At 38.9% G+C, this 22502-nt stretch overlaps 1 long non-coding RNA gene across 1 annotated transcript; it reads left to right on the forward strand.

Annotated features, from left to right (window-relative positions):
• The first annotated feature begins 4 nt into the window (after nt 1-4).
• LOC113025240 (uncharacterized) lies at nt 5-2526 on the forward strand. The gene is made up of 2 exons (XR_003272774.1): nt 5-769; nt 1128-2526. It is a non-coding gene; the product is annotated as an uncharacterized LOC113025240 (long non-coding RNA).
• The last annotated feature ends 19976 nt before the right edge of the window (nt 2527-22502 follow it).

The following is a 22502-nucleotide window of genomic DNA, read 5'->3' on the forward strand; positions in this document are numbered from 1 at the left end:
CACACACACACGCACCAGTATACTTACACCAACACACACAGACACACACAGATATAGAGCCTCAGGGTGGTAGAACAACGGGCCAACAGACAGTCCTACTTGATGTTAAAACATACAGTACAAAGTGTGGCTAAGAAGTGGCTGCAGCAGTGGGCTAACATCAGCTATAAGTCAATACTCAAACTGTGTGTCATTAGATTGAACTAGGTGTTAGTGTGATAAGGCTGGAGCAAAGTCTGATTCCCACTTCCTCTTGTGTCTTCACAACCAAATAAACACTTAACTACATTCCAGCTAAACTAGTACAGTACTTATTGAGCTGTTACTGACAGTATTAACAGATTATCTAACAGATTAAGCTTATGCCTCTTTTTTGTTTATAGGAAAATTGCAGTTTGTGGACCAAAATATTATATTTTTAGGTGAATATGCACAGCTGTGACGGTTGATTTGTGCAAGTGATCAGCTATCGTAGGCAACATATTTGCTCAATAGTAGGATTTAGAAAGGCGAGTTGCAGAATTAGAAAGCATCACTGTTCAGATCAACACATTTCAGCTCTTTTAAAAGTTTTATTTGTTGTGTTGAAGATTCATTCTCATCATGCATTTGGTTATATCTTGTGTTGCCTTTATCACTGGCAGCCGGAGCAGACACGAACAGAGGAGATTCAAATGCAAACCTTAGTTTTACTTCACTGGGCGAAGACGATTTCCTGTTAAGAAGTAAAATTGAAGAGGATTTGATTTGATCCAAGAATTTGTAAAATGTAAGAATGAACATTTTTAGTGCATGTTAAATTGGCATCCTTTTTTTAACAGGGTGTGGTCATAATAAAGGAAACATAAGTTGTCATCGGTGGAAAAAGAGCAGTCCACTCATCTCATCTAAGGCAAATGAATTATGATTGTTTTTAGACATCATCCTGATAACCAGACATAAGTGTCATCATTACTTACTAATGTTATTTGGCTTTACAAGAATTTACAATTACAATTTCAGGACAAACATTAATAACATGAAATAAAAGTTTTACATTAAACTGTATGACTTATGGTTGACACTGTACTCTACTTGGTGTCTCGTCTGTCATGGTTACTTTTGGAAAATGTTTTACACTTTTGCAGATAAATGCTGACTGAAGGTTTTGACTGTTTTTAAAGCTGTTGCACTGGAAACAGCTGTGCGCTTCTGCTGGAAACAAGACTGATGAGCCATGAAAACAAAACATAAACAGGAATCTGTGGACTGTAAGATCTAAAGAAGTTCTGCAGAGCAAAATGGGGTTGTAAACTTCAGTTGTTATTTTCAGTAGCTAAGGCAGGGGTCCTCAACTCCAGGCCTCGAGGGCCGGTGTCCTGCAAGGTGAATGGAAAGGGTCTTTTGCAGGAGGCATTACTGCCAACATGAGCTCGGTTTGCTTCAACATGCTGAATTTAGGCGATCTAAATACTCTGAATAAACAGCTGGCTTGTTGTAGTTTGTCTGATTATGTGACTGCTCATGTTTTTCTGTCCCCTGTAGTGATGTCACCATGTTCCCAGATGCTACAAAAAATATAACCCATGTTGTAACAAATCAGTTATCCTTAGGGACTACACAATGACTGCAGATGTTATTGTGCAACCCCTTTGGGACTCCTTTGTGCCTTTTTAATGTGCTTTGCCATTTTGCCATTCAGTGTTCCAATTTAGAGAGGTGCTTAGAAGACCATAAAGGTGGTAACTCTTAATAATTTGCGAGAAATGAGGAGCTTTTGCAATGAAAGGGGTCCTATAAATTTTGTTTGTTTGTTTTCTGTTATATACAGAATATACAATAGGAGGTGTTTATAATAAAGATGGCCAACATTTAAAATAGTAATCCCTGTGTGCCAAAAGATGTATCTGTTCTTAGATCTGTATGATGTCAGACAGAGGGGATCTCCATAATGTGGTCATTTTAGCACACAGCTCTGACAGTTCAAGTCATTCCTTATGAGGGGCAGCCAATCAGAAGAAATCTGGCTGAAAGGGAGGAGCTAAAAAGGTTTGTTTCAGACAATGCATGAATTGAGATGGTTTTAAAACTTTGATTCATGCAAAGCTACTTTAGTAAAGTCTGATAAAATAAAACAAAGCTGGAAATGAGCATTACAGGTCCCATTTAAGTTAATTGAATGATTCCACAGTGAAGCTGCCCTGTCCCACTGTTATGACACTCAATGTTGCTTTTCTTTAACTGGAACCATACTCTGTGATAGTAATTTAATAAGCCAGTGTTTGTTTGTTTTCTAACTAAAATCTGTTTAATTTCAGATTAATACCAGTATTGTTTATGGCTCGGTATTGGACACTGTCACGAATAACAGTTTCCTCTGTGTTTGTAGGTACCATGCATGCATCATTTTTTTCATGAGTCATTTTTAATAAATATCTTTTTTTTGTGAGATACTAATCATATTGTAAACACAAGATGTATTATGAACCTAAGGCAGAGTGTGTACATTGTCCATTCAGATGTTATTAATAAATATTTCTATATATAGCATGGATTGATTTATGGGTAGTGTGAGATGCAGCGAGAAGATGCTTCAGAGAGAGAATGAATGAGACAGATATAGAGACGTGTATCCCCCTCAGGCCTTCTGCTAACACCTGTGTTGTGAGCTCTCCCAACAGAGTGCTGTGATTGAAAGACCTATGAAAACCTTGTGACAGACACACTTTCTCTTACACACACCCTCAGTGATGCATTTGCTGCGCTAGGACCTCGCGCTCACTCAAAAGTCAACATTTAAAATATCAACATGTCTGGGTCTGGTGTTCCTCCTCTGAACATTTTTCCAATTAGCAATAATTTGGACACATTAAACGATAGCATATCAAGGCTCCGATTTAATTTTTTTTAAAGACAAACTGCAAAGTGAACATTTCCATATAATTTCAGATTTGCTAGACCAAACAATGATTAAACAGGCCCCATGAGCACTGGAGCCATGTTTTTAATCTTACAAAGTCAAATATTCCAATTTTCATCAGCTAATCGCTTTTTTTTTCTTTCTTTTTTTTTTAGCTCACAATGCTTTTAATCACTATGCTGTTTCATTTAGGTTAGTGAACTAATTTATTTTTCAAAACAAGCTCTGGTAAAACTATTCAATGCGTGCAGGACACGTTGTGCCGACATCTGTTCACAGTGATTAGTTGTTCTTTAAAAAAGATATCAATGCCTTTAAATCCATCCATTCGCTTATCCTTTTCAGGGTCTCGCGGGGGGGCGCTGGAGCCTATCCCAGCTGTCATAGGGCGAGATACACCCTGGACAGGTCGCCAGTCAGTAGCAGGGCCAACACACAGGGACAGACAACCATTCGCGCTCACATTCACTCGCACATTCACACCTAATGGCAATTTGGATTTTCCAATTAACCTATCCCCACAAGCTGCATGTCTTTGGATGGTGGGAGGAAGCCGGAGTACCCGGAGAGAACCCACGCAAACACGGGGAGAACATGCATACTCCACACAGAAAGACCCCGGCCTGGTGTTGGAATTGAACTAAGGACCTTCTTGCTGTGCGGCAACAGTGCTAACCACCGTGCTGCCGCCTTTAAATCCCTATTGCAATAATCTGATCTGTATATCTCACTCAGTAAGCGGTTTGATGCTGCCTCAGTTGTGTGTGGAAATAATGTTGTTATCCATCTGCCCAAGGTTGAGTTTTGTCTGTTGTAAGATGAGCAGTTTTGACTGGGGAGATGACGTCCAGGTTCCAACTACATTTGCTGGAGTTATTGCAAGGTGCTACCGCCAGCAGTTACCGTCAGTATGAAAAAGTTATTTCAGGCTATTGTAATTTATGAACAAATTATTCGTCTTGTGCATTTGTTAAAGTGGCAATATTTGCCACAGCAGCTTTATGCCTGTCTATCATGAAAATATAATGATCCCTAAACCCTGCGTCGTGATTATAGTCCCTCATAAACTCAAACTTTCATTGGTCTCCTCTGCCACTCCTGGATTCATGTGCAGGTGTTTCATTTCCAGTTATCCCAGCAACTGCAGCACAATCTGGCAGCTACGGTTAAGATTCTCTTGGTGGCAGCGACATTCTCCAAAATGGAAACAGCTTTCCACATTAACCCAAGATGAGTTTTTGAGGGTGGAGGAAGTTGTCAGTGTCTTCCTACAATACCACAAAGCTGTATTTAATTTTATTGAAGCCTAAATCAAAACTTTACCACAGAATTTTATAACATGGGCACTTGAAAGTGGCTTCCTGGAGGTTCAAGTATAAGCCTGTTATAGCCAAAGCAGTCAGCATTTAAAGGACACTTTAATATCATCTAAACTGGGGGAGCTGCATCCTGTAAGTCTTCTTTCTCAGACTCTATCGTTTCATTCTTTTGCAACTATTTCTAAAAAAAATATGAAAGAAAAAATTGTCCACAAAGTGTGTAAAATTACCCCCTGTTGGAACTATTTTTATATGTTGTTTACAAGAAACCATGGCTGTGTCCAATGGTAAAATTCAATTTTGTTCTTCACAGAAGAAAATTCACATAACAACACAGGGAGTCTCTCCTTAGATCAGCCTGAAGGTAGTTTATTTTAAGCATTTGGGGAAAAACACGGCTAAAGTTGTTCCTTTTCTGGTGAGGCTCTCAAAAGTTTCAAATCAATTTAGAGCTGTAGCTGGAGTCGAGAGAAACCCAAACAGACGTACATCTCATTAGTGTGCCAGTCAAGTTTATTGTGATGCTTCTCACGCTCAGATCATTACTGCCATGATTTGATTTCCCCCTCCTTTTTTTTTTAACTTAATCTGCCGGTGTTACAAAAGCCTCTGCATAATTAAAAAATAAATAACACGCAATAGTTGATATCTATTTATGATTACATCACCTGAAGCCACTTTATGTTTCAAATAATTTGACTGTAACTAAGACTTTTCATGAGATAGCCGTGCAGTAAAGGATGTCATTTGCTGTGGGACCTGATCGATCTTATCTCTGTGTGTCAGGGATAATTATGAATTCTAAATAATTACTGTAGTAATTGACAATTTTTACCAACTCTCTGACTGTGGAGACACTTATATCAATCCTCCTGCAGTGTGATGGCTAAACAATTTACTAAACTCTGTTATGACGTACAAAAACCCCAAACATTCATTGGCACAAATTATGAATCACTTTCTCTGACAAGTAAGTATTGCATTACATTTGAGAAAAGTAACGAGTAATGTGTAATAATTACAAAGAAGAAGAAGAAGAAGAAGATGAAGACACAGATTGCACTGAGACAGAGAAAGGGTTTCCTGCAGAACCCACTGCAAAAGCAAACACGTCCCTACTCAATTTTAATTAGTTTGCCTTAATTAATCATGTACAGTAGTTTATAGAAGGACTTTTGCTTACATTGAGTTATCTGTTTTATCTGCCTTTGTGTTGATGTGTGCATATTTATTATTGCTATTATGTGCTTAATTTTTCTGAGGGCAGAATAAGTGTGCAATGCAAGTATCTAATGTTTAACCTCAGTTCCTTAAATTAGCAGTGCTGTGATCAATGACGCCTGGTCAATGTTTGTGTTCAGGGATATTAAAATGTTAATTAAATCTGTGTTCCTGTAAGTGTGTGGTGTTCGGGGCACAAGAATGTGACAAAAATGTATCTGAGTCGCACAAAATCTCAATATTGTGTACGAATGTCTACTAATTTAGACCACTCACATTTTCTTAGCATATTTATCATAAAATGCGCTAAAATAAGAATTCAAGTGTGTAACTTGCGTGTATACGATGACATTTCCATGTGATTTTTCACATGTAAGAACAAGTACAAGTACTATGCACTTCCTAAGTTGTCATTCATTATTGTGATTGAATGAGACTGCATAATTTTAAATACCTGTAGTTAAGCGTACAGTTTTTTAACAGTTTTTTGTTGCCGATTTCTTTTATAGTCTAAAACTGTGTGTTACGTATGTTTACGTTCAAAAACATAAAGGTTTTTTTTTTCACTGTTGAAAAAGATGTGGTGAAGAGACACTCTTTGCCAAGTTGCTGAAGCAAAATGAGAAGAAAATGTTTCAACAAAATGAGTTATTAAGCCAATCAACCAGATTTCCCTGGTTGTCTTGCTGCTGAGAGTTTGACAATGAAGACCAAACAGAAACACAGCAGAAAGACAAGAGATGGCTGATTCAACAGCGAGACAATAAAGCAGCAACGGTGTGGAGTGATGTATTCTGTTTGAGGCTTCCTGTGTTACACGTTCAATGGGATGACACTTCCATTTTGGAGCGTACAACGGCACCAGGGGAGCCAAAAAGATTCTCAACTGTGAGAGAGATGAAACCACAAAGACAGAATGCTGATACAGCATTTATGCTGATCATGGCAACATCATCAACCATTTGGATTTACAATTTCAAGACGCAGATCATTCATTACTATCAAATCTGGGGCCCATTTCAAAATAAAGGTGCATTAGGGAAGATAAAGTGCTTCTTGGATGTAATTCAACTTATCAACAGGCACTAGAAATGATCCAATAGCACGGCACCTTCAGGCTGCATATGGTGCCAATTTGTCTGCTTAATTTATCCCTGTTGGGTTCTTGAAGGCAATTTGTAGAAAGCGGCTGCAAAGCACTTTCTGAGAGGTATGTGTTGCTCTGTGGATATTTTGCACTCTGGTGATCGCTCCTGTTGTTGTGATGGCTGCGATGGGTGCATAAGTGCAAGATGAGTCTTATGAAAACACATCTCACCATAGGTTGGGCAGCACTGGCATGCTGTCTGCAGTCACACTGAATTTTCTTTCTTACTCTGTCGCTTCAGAAAACAGGGAATACATTCAGACAGCCACCGTTACTGTTGCTGCTTTCATTATTTTTTTTGTTTTCTTTTTTTTAATTACAAACAAGCAAACTGTTATTGGTTCTGGGTTTTATTACCCAGGGACTTTGAGGGGCTTTTGGACTTTGTGATTCTTGGTATTTCTTTGGGTAAATATTGATGTGTCTTTTTTCCCATGTGTATTAGTTCTCTCCTTGGTCCTTGTTTTTTTTAAATATTATATTTAGGGTTTCCTACCTTTGTGTAAAGTTTCCACCAGTGATGGTCCCCACGTTTGGTTATTTCCTGTTTTATTTTGGTAAGCTGCATCCAGTGTGTCCTGTGTTCATTTTTGATTTTTTGTGTGATTAGGTTCAGCTGTCTTCCCCTACTGTTTCCCATATCCTTGTGTGTTTATTGTCTTTGTTTCCCCTCGCCCATTATCAAGTCGTCCCACTAGCATTGCTGTATCCATTGGTTTTCCCCGTGCTTCCCATGCTTTATAGATTTGTTGTTACCTGTTTCTCTACCACCTGTACTTGTTCTTTTCTTAATAAATCAACACTTAGCTTTACATATAAATAACTAGGCTTCCGTTTGTGCTTCAGACCTGGGGTTGTGTGTTTTGTGTTCATGTCTCCATATCCCAGATATGTAAAATAAAGATCATTTTTAAAGTAAAAAACCACTTTGAGCCGTGTTTCCTTGGCCCTGAAGAATCCAAAAGAACCGGAATTAATAACTGTCATCTACTGCATCCTGTATTTAGGTCATCAATCTTCCACCACACCTCGCACAGCATAAACTGGTACAAATTCTTTTCTTTTTTTTCTTGGGGGCAGCAGACACAACCTGTGAGCACAACACTGACATATGAAGTCTATACAGCAAATAGTTGCTCATTTATGCAAACAGAAGATAAATATCAAGATCTGCAGTAATTTGTGATCATGTTTGTCTTTTTTTTTTTTTTTTTTGGTGGACATCAGTTCCACCAACAAAATGCTGTAATACTGAGCCTATACCATCAAGTATGAGGCGAGTGAACATGCTGCCCAAATAGCTGATGGTAGCTGCACACAAAGTTGTCTTCCTCTAATTGGCTCCCCCAGCACATGCACATGTCGACTGCAATGCTAAAGCTAATTCACAAACAGTGTATATAAAACACGGATTTAGTTTCCAGGTCTAAAAGGTGAATTCAACACTAAAGTGCATCTTTTTAATCTATATGTATATACAGTATGCATGTATTGCTATTAGCCTTTGAAAATCACCTTTGCCAGAGTATCTGGTGAAGCTCCTCTGTTGAAAAGCGTAGCACTGTTTCCTTGACACGTGGTCTTGCCTCTTTCAAAAAACAGCCTGTGAAGATTTTACCATCAATATCGACTAACCTTGACTGCACAGTTACATTTACATTTTACTGTAATATGCCTTTCATCATCATGACTTTAGCCTTTGGCCTTTGTGATTTTGTAGTTTTACTGTATACAAATGCTAATTCCACTAACATTCAATACAATCATGCTCGAATGAATGAATTTATCTTATAAAGATAAATCGAACACCAACTTTTTTTTACTGAAATACTGAAGTGTTGTGCTTGTAGTGCTGTGATTGAACGTTATTTTGTTTTGAGCACAGATAAAACACCTTGGAGAGGGAAAAAAAGAAAACAAAAACCAACATTTTATATCTTACACAACAGTATTACATGAGTTGTGAGAGGAAAATAATGAAACATAACTAATAGTACTTACACGCAATTCAGTTTTATCTTCATAGCACCAGCCAGAAAAATAGTCACCTCAAGGCATGTTATATTTTAAGGTAAAGATTTACAACATTAGAGTGAGAACTTCAATAAGAAAGGAGAATTCAATTTTAGCAGGAGGAGACCTCTGGCAGAGCCAGCCTCAGGCTCTCTCACAGTAGAGAACAGATGAGAAAACAACAAACACGGCATAACTAAAGGACAAATTGCAATACTGGCGTTAAAGACAGAGAGAGTGGAGACGAGCTTAATTCCTTTATGGGATGTCCCTGAGCAGCTTGTGCAGCCTATAGTAGCATAACTACGATGAGATAACACTGATCCACTATTAACTTTATGAAAAAAGGGAAAATTAAAGTCTAATCAGTCTAATAATAATAAGTCTAATAAGTTCAGATTCCAAGCTGGGACTGGTCCCAGTTTGGGGGGTCCAAAGACTCAGTGGGGTTAGCTGGTGATTCTAAATTGCCCGTTGGTGTGAATGTTTGTCTGTCTCTCTGTTAGCCCTGTGACTGCTGCGATAGGTTTCAGCCCAAACTAACTTTTGATTTTCCTCAATGAGTACAGTTGACAGATTTAAAGAATATATCACAATGAATGTATTATCCATTTGTACAAATGCAAACAAAAACCCTTTCAAAGTAAGATGCTAGCAGAGCTGTAATGGCAATGCCATAGAAGAAGCAAAGCAGGAGATAGTCCTGGGGGTGTATGGCCCAGGCTGAAGTGCAATTTTGGTTTGAAGACAGCTGCAGTCATTTCAGGACAATTTATTTTTCTGAATACTATGATACCACATGTATTTCCTGTGCAGCTTTTAAATAATTTCCTCACTTCTGGCATCAGATGGCTGCTATGTGCTTTTGACCAAGCTAGCATGGGGACCCTTTAGCCACACATTCACAGATTTTGGTGGGATTGTATAATAAGATAAGATAAGATAAGAAGTACAAGAAAGTACAAGTTTAAGATCAGTAAAAGTTAAGAAATAGAATAAGATAAGATAAAATAGAATAACATAATATAGAACAAGAATAAAATACTTTATACAATAGAATAAAGTACTATAAAAAATAGAATAAAATATGTACAAAATAGAATAAAAATGCTCTGTTATAGTAGGAAAAAATGGTATGCACTTGGTAATATTGCACATCAGGTAGACAGTTACATTTGTGTATGGGATGTGTGTGTGTGTGTTTGTCTGCACATGTGTGGTTATCTGCAGAGACCATGTTGTAGAGTTTGACAACAGTTGGGAGGAAAGACCTGCAGAGTCTCTCCGTCCCACGTCGTGGGTGCTCCCCAGCAGAGATTCTGCCACCCCAGCAGACCGTAAAAGATGGCTGAGGCCACCACAGAGTCAAAGAAGGTCTTCCCTCCAAAAGACCTGAGTCTCCGCAGCAGCCTGCTCTGCCCTTTCCTGTAGAGAGCATCTGAATTATGAGTCCAGTCCAGTTTATTGTTCAGATGAACAACAAGGTACCTGTAGCTATTAAGGTACCTGTATTAATGGGTGTATAGATGGATTGCTACTACACAGTCAACGGAACATACTCACAGGATACAACATCACAACTTGTGGTCATCCTCAAACTTATATATACACTATAATAATAACATCTGCAGGAAGCTCCTGAGGATGTTTTACCAGTCGGTGGTTGCTGGAGTACTTTTCTATGCTGTGGTGTGCTGGGGGAGCAGCACAGCAAAGAAGGACTCATCCAGGCTGGAGAAACTGATCAGGAAGGCTGGCTCTGTGGTCGGCATGAAGCTGGACACTCTGGTGACAGTGGCAGAGAAAAGGACATTAAAGAAACTGCTGGACATTATGAACAATGCTGGGCATCCTCTGTACACGGCCATAAACAATCAGAAGAGTCTGTTCAGTGACAGGTTGCTTCTCCCAAAGACAAGAACTAACAGACTTAAAAACTCCTTTGTCCCACACGCCATCAGACTGTTTAACTCCTCTCTGGAGGGGAGAGGGAGGGGAAACAGGAAACAGGAGGACAAAGGAGGGGGGAACAACTAAGCTGTAGTGCCTCTTCACCTCACTGTACAATACCTTGTGCAATACTTTTTGTAAATAGTCAACAGTGCAATAGACTCAATACTTGAAATGTGCAATTCACTTGTATTTTTATTTTTTATTCCTATTTATTCTATTTATCCCCTTTGTATATTTTATTTATATTTGTCTCTGTATATATATGTGTGTGTGTGTGTGTGTGTGTGTGTGTGTGTGTGTGTGTGTGTGTGTGTGTGTGTGTGTGTGTGTGTGTGTGTGTGTGTGTGTGTGTGTGTGTGTGTGTGTGTATATATATATAACAATTCTGTAACTGTAACTTCGGTCGTTGCTGTGCTTTTTTTTGGAAGTCGAATTTCCCAGAGGAACCCACCCGAGGGATTAATAAAGTTCTATCTTATCTTATCTTATCTCTTATCTTAATATAAAATAACTATTGGCTGCTTAAGCATAAAGACATTTGTATATCTACCCAAAAAAGCTGATTGTATAGCGTCACTACAAAACATACATGCCAACACTCCTGGTTTTTCCTGTAGAATCCCGAATTTCAGTGCCCCTCCCGAAAATCTCCCTGAGCCACCATTCTCCCGAATTTCTCCCGATTTTTCACCCGGACAACAAAATTGAAAAATCATATCGCAGATTGACCCAGCCAATTCCAGTTTCCAACCATGGCTACTACTACTGCAGCTACTTAGTTTTAATATTACACTTGTTACTCTTTCTTGGTTGCAAAATAAACTTTTAACATATTTTCAGGCGAGAATGTAGCTGTGTAAACTTCAAATATCTGAGCCGACGAGAACAGCAAACTCCTGACACATCGTTTTCAAACCCCCACAGTCTTTCGCTACTCAGGTTAAACATGATATATAAGTCACTTAGATAACGTAAAAATGTTATTATTTGGCGTTTTTCAGTGTTTTATTTGTTCGTGAGTAAATCGGTTTGGCTGAGATTAAAGTTATTAGATTAGATTAGATTAAATAAAACTTTATTGATCCCTCGGAAGGGTTTCCACACAGCTGTATACCCCCCCCCCCCCCCTTTTTTTTTTTTTTTTGAATGTCACCCTAATTCAGAGGTCTCAAGGTTGGCAAGTATGCTACAAAGGCTAAACATTCCAAGTGCTCACAATCACCATTTCCTTCTTTTGTAAGCTGTTAACATTTAATTCAAACGTTGCCTGAGGAAAACCTCAAAAGCCACCAATGTTAACATTGCTGCTGTTTAGACCATGTCTCCAATGAATACTGGCTTTAACAGATCAGGTAAGATTCAATAATGTCTATAAAAACACAAACACCCTCTTTTTGCTCTTTGCTTAGGGAGATCTCTGCTCTTCAACCCGGCTGATCTGATCTTTTATAGTGATATTTAAACATTTTTAACCTAAACTACAAATTTGCTTTAAATTGTGACATCTTCAGAAATTTGGAGGTACTCATCACAAATGCTGTCAGAGTTGTTCATTCTGCTCATGCAGACATGTAGGTGTCGAGCTATGGCTTAATTTGAATACACTCCCACACTCTGTTGCTTTGTGCCGTTTATCTCCCCATTCCCATTTTAACAGATCACTAAGGATACCACATTCAACCTGAAAGGCTCATTTAATTCATTCAGCCAAACATTTACAGGCAGGCTGAAGCAAACCAAAATCAGATGAACTTGCAAAATCAACCTTTAATTGCCTAAGAGGATTTTATAATCAACTTTATAATCATTCACTGCACATAAAACATGGGCTAAGAATAAATACTGGATTTCATGATATTATTTTGTGTATTTCTGCAAGTTTGGGTTTGTGCATGCATGTAGCCATTCTTAGTTGATCCTCAATCCTATGGTCATCCTGGTTGCTTGAATAAGGCTTATAACTGTAAACAAGCAAAAGCAGAACATAACTGTCCTTTTAAGGCGCTGTTAGGGAGCGACTGAGTGAACGAATGCTGCCTATTCTGACCGAGAACTCATTTCCAGAGGATGGGGTAAATGTTGCTCCATTTTTACCTTCTCATTAAATAGAGACTGCATGCATGTGTTTGATCTGTGGAAGAACAAGGGCGGAAGAAGAGAGGTAAAGGGGGTTGGGAGGCAGTTCCGGGATCATCCCACCAGTAAGAAGCACTTAGTTGAAAGAGCAGCAAATGAGGTCACTTGTCTGCAACCACATCATCACCGATGGGATTTAAACAAGCATCAGCTGTGCTACACACATGTGCACAGACGCACACATACTGTAATTGCTCAGGCATGCTAATGGCACCACTATGGAGATCTATTATATTCTTCCTGTCACTGAACATTGAGTTACTAACTTGTTTGTGATCTCTGGGTGGAAACACATGCAGAAACCTGAGCTGATGCCCTCTAAGTGCGGAGTAACAGAAAGTGTTGTTAAAACATGAACCTGGCTACAATGAAAGATGTGCATTTCAGGGTACAATGTCAGCAATAAATTACTAGCTTCTTGGGGTAAAAGACAGAATTTCTTTTGCCCCAGTTAATCCTGAGATGCTGCTTGTGTATGGGCAGAAATCTGTGCCATCAGAAACTGAATTTGAATAAGTTCAATTTGAATTTGAATTGCTCAGATTGAATCTGAATTGTAACTTGAATAAATGCTTTTGAAAACTGAATTTGAATTAGTCTAATTTGAAATTGAATTTATGGTTTGAAAATGATCATCACTAAATTGAAATTGAATTTTATATTTTGAAAATGAATTGATTTGCTTTGAAACTGCATTTTATCCTTTAAAAATTCAGCTCTCGAATAATTTCAGTTTCACTTCTCACCATTCAGTTTCAGTTCTACAATTCAATTTCAGTTCCAAAATTCAGTTTTTTGGAACTTACATCCGGTTCCGGTTCAAGCGCAGATTAATAGAACTAAGTTTTACTAGCGGACCGAAAGTGTTACTGACGGGAATCTACAGCGTCTTGAGCTGAATTAAGACTTCAGAAGTCATTCGTCATGTCGAATGACCAGCGGATAAACTCTCAGGTTGGTAATAAATGTACTACATGTATAAGAACAAGCGTCATGTTAACAAATAATAGCCGTACAGTAACCTTTATGCTTATTGCAGCTGTTAGCTAAAAACTAGGGGTGCAACGATATTCGTATCGATATTGAACCGTTCGATACAGTGCTTTCGGTTCGGTACGCATATGTATCGAACAATACAACATTTGTAATTTATTTTATCAACTTTCCTTCTGACGATGCTGTCTGTGTGGAGCGCTCAGTGAATCTGCGTTCGACTACTCCGCCTAGGCTGCACTGTCGAGCGCAGATCCACTGAGCGCTCAACACAGACAGTATAGACAGAAGGAAGAGCGCAGGGCACCTCCCCCACCCTCATTCAGATCTGGCGTTTGGAATTATTTTGGTTTTCATGTGACGTATGACCCTGAAGGTAAGCGAGTCATGGACTAAAGTAAAACAGTATGTTGGATGTGCCATGCAATGCTCAATTACATGGGTGTGTTAGCGCAGTTAGCTCGTTAACGTGTTGGCCGTCCAGCCCCATGCACGGAGCGATCGGCGGTAGCTCGTTAACGGAGATTTGCCGTGTTGTGGCGTTAAGGTCATTTCAACGAGATTAACCTGAAAGCACTAGTGGGAACACAACGAATATGACTGCACATTTACGCCGACATCATCCTAGTGCAAAGACAAAAACAACAAGCATGCTACTAGCTTTAGCCGAGTCATTTAGACAGCTGTTAGCACATGATTCTCCTTATGCTGCTGAGAATATAGCCCAGAAGAAGCGGATAGTATAGCTTTTATTTTGGAAAGAGCCATTTCTCTGTAATAAACTCTCTTTTCCAAAGATGAGTGATTCCTCAATCAGATACAGGGCTTGCAATATCGCTAGCCCGACGTCCTGGGGCTAGTGATTTTTTTCAGTCGGGCTACCAAAATCTATCTCTTCCCTGCCCGTCGGGCTTTTGTAGGAAGGAAAAATATATGTCAATGCTTTTGCATTCTTTCGGAAATGTAGCTGGGTAATTATGTCATTGGCATCGGTGAGCCACTGTCAATATGTGACATATTGAAATCGCGTTTGAATTTGCGCTTGTTTTTTTGCTTTCACTTTGCAATCGTGCGAACTGTGTATAGAGAGCGACAGTACTGATCTGTGAGTGATGATAATTTGTGCACCAATTCCTCTGACATCGTCTTATTAATTGTTAGCTTACTACGCAAACATGACAAGTGAAATCTCCTGCAGCTTAAACATGTGAGAGGTTGATCGCGCAGAGAATCGCTGAGCTTATGTGAGTGCGTGTGTAAAAGCAGCAGGATATATATTTGACTACGATGACCTGGATGACTGAGAACCTTCACAGACAGATATATATTTTAGTTCTGCTGAGCCAAATAAGACAGGTCAGGGTGAAGAAGTGACAGCCAAAGAAAAGCTTACCACAAAACGGAGAAGTTATGACAAATCAGACTATAAGGCAAAAAGAAAGTGCAGCTTTATGGTTTCATGGACAAAAGAATTTCTGTGGCTGCAATATGACGAGCTAAATAACCAGGGCTGCACATAAGTGGTCCGCAGGTGCGCATTCGCTGTCAAAATAAAAAACACGCACAAGGGTTAGGGTTAAATTTAAAAACTGTACTTTTGAGTTCAAATATATATTTATAATTTTAATAAATGACAAATTAAAAAGGCATGAACATTTTTTGTATCGAAAAAATATCGAACCGTGACACCAAAGTATCGAACCGAACCGAACCGTGAATTTTGCGTATCGTTGCACCCCTACTAAAAACGCTAATTTAGCGTAGTTTGCCCTGAATTCAGCTTTGACAAACAAATATGATCGACTGTTTCTAGTAGAATTCCAAAGTTGTCATCTTGTACCCTCTCAGAGTACCCCCTCTGTATGCTTGCAGAGACCCCTACAGTAGGGAAACATGCAAAACGGTGCCCAAACCTTTGTGTTTTAGCTTTATTTATGCCTTACACAGCATCCAACTCTTTAGCTAACTTAATAACTTTAGCTAAAGTGAATAGTTGGTCTAATTCAGTAGTGCAGCATTACTGGATCACCTTTGTTTGAAGTTTGCCACATCTCCTATTGAACTTGTTCGCCAGTTTGTGGGTCCAAATCGGAGGAACCTCAGAGCTGTGAGAATACAGTTTAACCAAACCCAAATCTTAAAACACAATTTTTTTTTAATCAGCCTTTTCTTAAAATTTCACGGGTGACTTGAATGACTCATAGACAGGAAAGTTGGGTTACTACCACTCGGTGTTGTGTCTTTAGATGTGCTCTTTCCAGGTAACACCTGTGTTTCCTTGTTCACATGTGCTCTTCATGGCTGCTTTTACTTCCTGTCTGTGTCTGTTTCCTACACTTGTCCCTCCTTGCCCTCATTGGTTGCATCTGTGTCGTATTTGCTCCGAGTCATGTGCGCCTTTCGTTTGTTTTCAGTCTGTCTGTTTACCTACCCTATCTGATCTCCAGCTGTGTCATGTCTTATTTGCAGTCCACTTCTCCTCGTCTTAGTTCACAACACAGTTGTATCCAGTTAAGTCCTCTTCCTGAATATTTGCATGCAAAACATTTCAGTTTTGTCCCTTTCTAGCGTCATTTTCAGTCCATGCCAATAACATATTCATTCATCCATTTCTATTCAGCAATAGGCATCACATAAATCTTTTCGAATGAATTTTCAAGCACATCAAAGGTGCAAAGAAGCATGTATGTTATTTTTAGAACATGAAATGAAAAGCAGAGAGACTCGATTGACTTCTGTAGATGAGATCAGATCATGCATATTTCACATCTGCTGGCAAGTCAGATCTCTAGACTTTGAGCTCCTGGTGTCTTTCAGTTGTCCGCTAGTAAACTGGATAAAGCAGAGCCCAGACGGACAGGCAGATTGATGACCCTGAATAAAACAGGGGTTTCAAGAAATGCTTTCTGAGGTTCAGGGAACCGCATACAGTATTTTTATGTATGTTCTTTCTTTGGAGATCATGATTATGACTTGCTCTCTGTAGTGTTCTTACTAACTGATCATAAGCCTGAGCATCTGGCATCACAAAAATAAGTGGATTATCGTTGGGATTTTGTTTGTTTGTTTTGGGTTTTTGCTTGTTTATTTGTTTTAATTGGATGGATTGCTGGGAGTTCATATCAGGCATCACCAGCAAGTGCATTTTATTCAGTGAAGTGGGATGCAGTTGCATCCTTGGTCCCAGGAGGGTCCCCTGCTCTGTCATTTCCTCTAGCACTACCACGAGGTTTACAATTATGTAATTCAATGAAATGAAAATGCGACAAAATATTTTTGCTACTAAATTTAGCACACACGTTTTCCTATAAAAAGAAATTGTGGTCACTATCTTGGTATTTTACAATCTTTCACTGACTGTGAGTGGGTTGAACACGTCCACTGCTTAACAGGTGAACTCATGATAAAGATTTTACTCATTTTAATCAGGAAATGTCAACAGTCTAGCATTCCAAACCTAGGTGGTGAATATCATCATCCTAAGCACCTGCCCTATAGCTTAACTTGGGATTCTGCTTGATTGTCCTGTTCCTCTCCAGGTTTTTTAAATTTTACACCTTTAGATACAATAATGTAAAAAGAACGTTTTCAACTTAGCACATATTTCCTCCATAGGAATCAAGAAGGTAAGTAGTAGCCAGGGACTGATATTCAAATGCACATGACATTAACATGGTAGCACATGGTAGGTTTGAAAAGTTGCTTCCATAGAAATGACAAGACTTCTGGAACAATATCCTTTGGAAGATGAGACCAAGGTGGAGATGTTTGGATGCTGCATACCATTTGACAAGCATGGTGGTGGAGGGGTGATTATCTGGGTTTGTTTTGCGAACACAGGACCTATGCACCTTGTGGTCATTGAGCCGACCACAAACTTCTCTGTTTACCAAATATCCTAGAGTCAAATGTAAGGCCATCTCAGTGACAGATAAAGGTCGAACAATAATCTGAGTCAACAGAATGGCTGAAAAAGGAAAGAGCTTTCTGCCACACAAATCCCCCACAATGATGTGAACTAATAAAGTCATGCAGAAATTAATTTAGTCATGTTTTTACTGCTAATGTTGGCTCTACAAGCTACTAAATCATGGGATGTACTTAATTTCCCCAGGACTGTGAAAGGCCTGTGCCTCTGAAATTCTGGACTTTGCAAAACAGTGCCTACTTTTATTGAGTTTAAATGATTGCAGAAAGTTTTTTGTACTCATAGCTGCTGTGCAGTCTCTTAAATAAAGCATTACCCACGTGGCATATGGAAACAATGTATCTATTACTGGAACACCAAGTCATGAAAGTGCAGTCACTTCATATCTTACTGTTAGAATGTTGAGCAGCTTGACCTGAAATCTTGAATAGATGCTTAAAATTTGAGTGTTGAATAAGCAGCTTCAGTTTGCATAACCTCAGATGTTTATATTCTAGTTTGTGTTCTATTTTCTTCTTTGCTGTGTCATCTTACTGTTGATGCTGCTGTGTCCCAGTTTTTTTCTTTCTTGTGGAAACCACATCAGTTTCTGCTTGTCCTCTCAGTGAAAACAGTGAACCACACAGAAGCCACAATGACACAGGACACAAAGCAAGCTCGGTTCGATTTATTCACATATTACCTGCTGCATGTCCGAGTAGCACTGCGGTGATGGGCACAGCAGATATGGAGCAAAAGTGGGACGAGAGTGGCAAAGAGATGGAAGCAAAAGTGCAAAATGGTGTGGGTATTTTAGTGAAAATGTTCTACAGTATGTGATGTTGCTGTGAGTATAGGTACTTTTATAAAGGATGAGTGTGAAGTCCATGAAAAAAATCAAATGTATGCATCTTTTATTTCATTAAAAATATTGTAGTTTATTGCTAGTTTGCCCCTTAATTGCAGGGTCAGTGATTAGAAGTGTCCTGCTTCCAAAGGATGGAGGTGCAGAAGGAATATTGCTTCCAATAAGGAATGAATGTGGCCTGAGATAATGTGCACGTGACACCCAAACAGTAGAACAACAGTTGACTTCTTAAATTTGCAAGTTAGCAAAACTCTTAAGAAGTATCAGACACAGATACAAATAAGACACTGTCCCTTTAAATCTGCCTTCAAGAATTAACCATATTATACAAATATTTAATCGGATTGCTCTAACACTGTGTTCCCTCTCACGCCCCCTTCCCTTGAGAGATGCTGACATCCCAACGTCTCTTTTGAATGCTCCACAGCTGCTTTTGAAGGGTCTCCAACACTACGGTTCTGCTCACAGCAAGAAATCCATTGAGCATGTTCCCTGAACCATTAAAACTATTTGAAGATTTTCTAGCTCCGTTTGGAAAGGTGAACTTAAAAATCTCAACTCAAAAACAAACAGGTAGATTAACTCGAGAAAAACTTGAGAAAAGGTCAGCCTCAGAAGGCAGAAAGCATTTATGGAGAGTAAATCCAGCAGGGTAAATAACAGGATCCAGCTCTGCCTCTTGTCTTTCTGTCACTGCTACTGTTCCTCAAACAATGCATCATAGCAGGTCTTACTACCATCTTGTAAACCTTCCCTTTCACTCTTGCCGCTATCCTTTTGTAACAAATCCACCCTGACACTCGTCTCCACCCACTCCACCCTTCCCGCACTCTCTTTTTCACCCTGCCATTGCTTTGAATTGTTGACCCAAGTTATTTGGATTATCTACCTTGAGTTTTTATCAAGGTAGATGAATCTACTGCATGTTTACCTTTCTACCTGACACAGGACAGGATGGAGCTACAGCACTATGCAAAAGTTTTAGGCAGGTGTGAAAAAATGCTGTAAACAAAGAATGCTTTCAGAAATATAACTGATTGTTTATTGGCCCCAAATGTAATCTGCAGCAGGACAACGAGCCCAAACATACAGCCAAAGTCACTAAGAACTATCTTCAGCGTAAAAAAGTACTGGAAGTGATGGTATGACCTCCACAGAGCCCTGATGCCAACATCATCGAGTGTGTCTGGGATTACATGAAAAGACAGAAGAATGTGAGGAAGCCTACATCCACAAAAGATCTGTGTTTAGTTCTCCAAGACGTTTGGAACAACCTACCGGCCGAGTTCCTTCAAAAACTGTGTGCAAGTAGAAGAATTGATGCTGTTTTGAAGGCAAAGGGTGGTCACACCAAATATTGATTCGGTTTAGATTTCTCTTTTGTTCATTCACTGCACAAAACCTTTGCACAGTACTGTATGTTTTCATGTTTCATGCATACAACAGCTTCGATCTCTACTTTCCAAATGTTGCAGCAGAAATCAAGTCTATCACGGCATCCACAGATTAGTCATTACAGAGGAGAGCAAAACAGCTGTATTGGAGACAGAAGAACAGAACTGCCATAGTTTTGAGAATATTTGACATGTTGTGTATTTAGAGATGCTTATTCGCATTCCTTTATTCTAACAAATTTGAGTTATTATTGCTTTCCTACCAGCTTGAAGCAGTCTGGCATTGCCTTCTAACCTCTGACATCACCGGATCTTTTCCCTTTTCCGATCCTTCTCTCTAAACTCCAGAGATGCTGGTGTGGGAAAATCCTAGTAGATCAGCAGTTTTTGAAATACCCAGAACAAGCCTTCTGGCACGAAAGTTAATTAAATCACCTTTCTTCCCCATTCTGATGTTCGGTTTGAACTTCAGCAGACTGTCTTGATCATGTCTACATGATTAAATGGAATGAGTTTCTACCATTTGATTAGCTGATTAGATATTTGCAGGAAATTGCAGTGAACCTGTGTATCTAAGTGGCTGGTGAATGTATGTATTTATTATGAGGCTTCATTAGAGCCTCTATGTCTAATGAAGGAAAAAGGCAAACACACAAGCCTGAGTGAACAAATAAGTGATAGTGCAGGCAGACAGCATCTAGTGTAAGCCTTTTTGATTTAGAATATATATTGCACCTATGTGCAGGACACCAGATTTTCTCAAGAATTGTACAGGAGGCATCATTTCATATATTTACCCTTGCCCAGCCAATGCCCCTCTGCTTGTTGCTAAGAATTCAAAATAACAACATGAGTTTTGGGAGTTAAATTATTAAATATTGCAGCAATGTTATCACTGCATCAGGACACCTATCCTCAGATGAACTTTTCAGGGTCCAAGGTTTTAAAGGAAGGTGACTGCAGTCATTGTCATGGGAACTGTCATAAAGTGCTTGTGCTCTGTTCGGAGCTGAAAGCATGTCTAATTGTTGCTCTCACTGTTTGAGCTGAAACCCAGCAGCTTCAAAACATCATTCAATATTGATCTTTGGTGCATAAAAAGCTATATTGTACTTTCTCTAGCATCTCTTATTCATAAGAATATGATATGTGGGCTGACTTGATGACACTTAAAGTCTCATTGGATTGCACAGGTTTGTTAAACAAGCAGTCAAAGTTCAGAGTTGCAAGTTATGAGGCTTCAGGTTTTATGAGGTTATTATATTTTTAAGTTAAGTCAGTTTAAATATGTAGTTTTTGTGCCTTTTATCTTAATTAATAATAATAATAATAATAATTTTTACACATTTTTCTGGAATATTAGAAATAACAGATTGTATGACTGTGGTCTTCTTATTAGACAGAGAAAACCAACTCCGCTGAAGTCATAGTAATGTCATTGTAGGACATGTCAGGTTTGCCTGCTATCATTGTGAAAGTGTGGCGTTTTATAGAAACTGGTTTTCAATGCAGGTGCAGCAAAAGGAGCCATTATGGGAAATGTATAATTTCATGTGTTGGAACTTAAAAACAAATGACGCAGACTGCTCTACCTCAGCTTTTATTTTGGCCATGTTTTAATGTCAGGTATAAGCATTTCAGTAGATGATAGACAGCAGATGCAGAGTAGGGTTATAGCCATTATGAAGCTGTTAATCTGACTATAAGCCAACAATGTTAACAGACACTGAATAAATCGGACTACATTTTTAGTCCACTCCTACAGAAGAACTGCCGTCCTCATGCCTGTATCTCCATCTAGTGGAATTAAATTGCAAGTACATCAGACACAAGAACTAAATACCACAAAACCGACTGCAGAATAATTACCCTGTCACTGAAGTTCATCTGCTGGATTACTTGTATCTTCTCATCAAATAAGCCTGGCTGGACTAGACTAGGGCCCCAAACTCTGTGCAGTTATAACAGTCAACTACAAGCCAAAATGACTTGTTTAAATCAGTTTGGCTATTATATCATCTATGAGTGTAGCTGATATACTACCACCCAAAAATGTAATTATATTAGAACTATGAGCTACTCAGCACTCATTCCTGTACTAATTACAAACTTTGGGGTGAGGAAAGAACCAGAAATCTTGATTACTATGAAAAAGACTATTATTTATGGTAAGAATAAATAATAAATAAATGAAGATACATATTCTCACTGAACCTGGACTCCTCTTTGTGTCATATTTTTCAATCCATGCATACAGTCATATTAAAAAGCAAATACACCCCGAAAACAAATCATCTCGTCTTAAAACGGTGCTAAAATTAGGCAAATACAACGTTTTTGAGCAACAACATGACATATTACACAGTCGTGTTATTTACTGAACAAAAACTAAGCCAAAAATGTAGATGCAGTGTGTGAAAGCAATGATTTTCAACCTTTTAGAACCATTTTTAGTAGCAATAACTTAATTGTTTTCTGTACGACTATCAAATGCTCACATTGTTGTGGAGGAATTCAGGCCCAGTCTTCTTTACAACATTGCGTCAGTTCATTGAGGTTTGTGAGGATCCATTTATGCACCTTTATCTTGAGGTCCCACCACAGCACAAGTCCAGAGTTGCTGCTGTACTTAGGATCGTTGTCCTTTCGCAT

This window comes from Astatotilapia calliptera, chromosome 7 (genome assembly GCF_900246225.1).
Source record: "Astatotilapia calliptera chromosome 7, fAstCal1.2, whole genome shotgun sequence".
NCBI lineage: Eukaryota > Metazoa > Chordata > Actinopteri > Cichliformes > Cichlidae > Astatotilapia > Astatotilapia calliptera.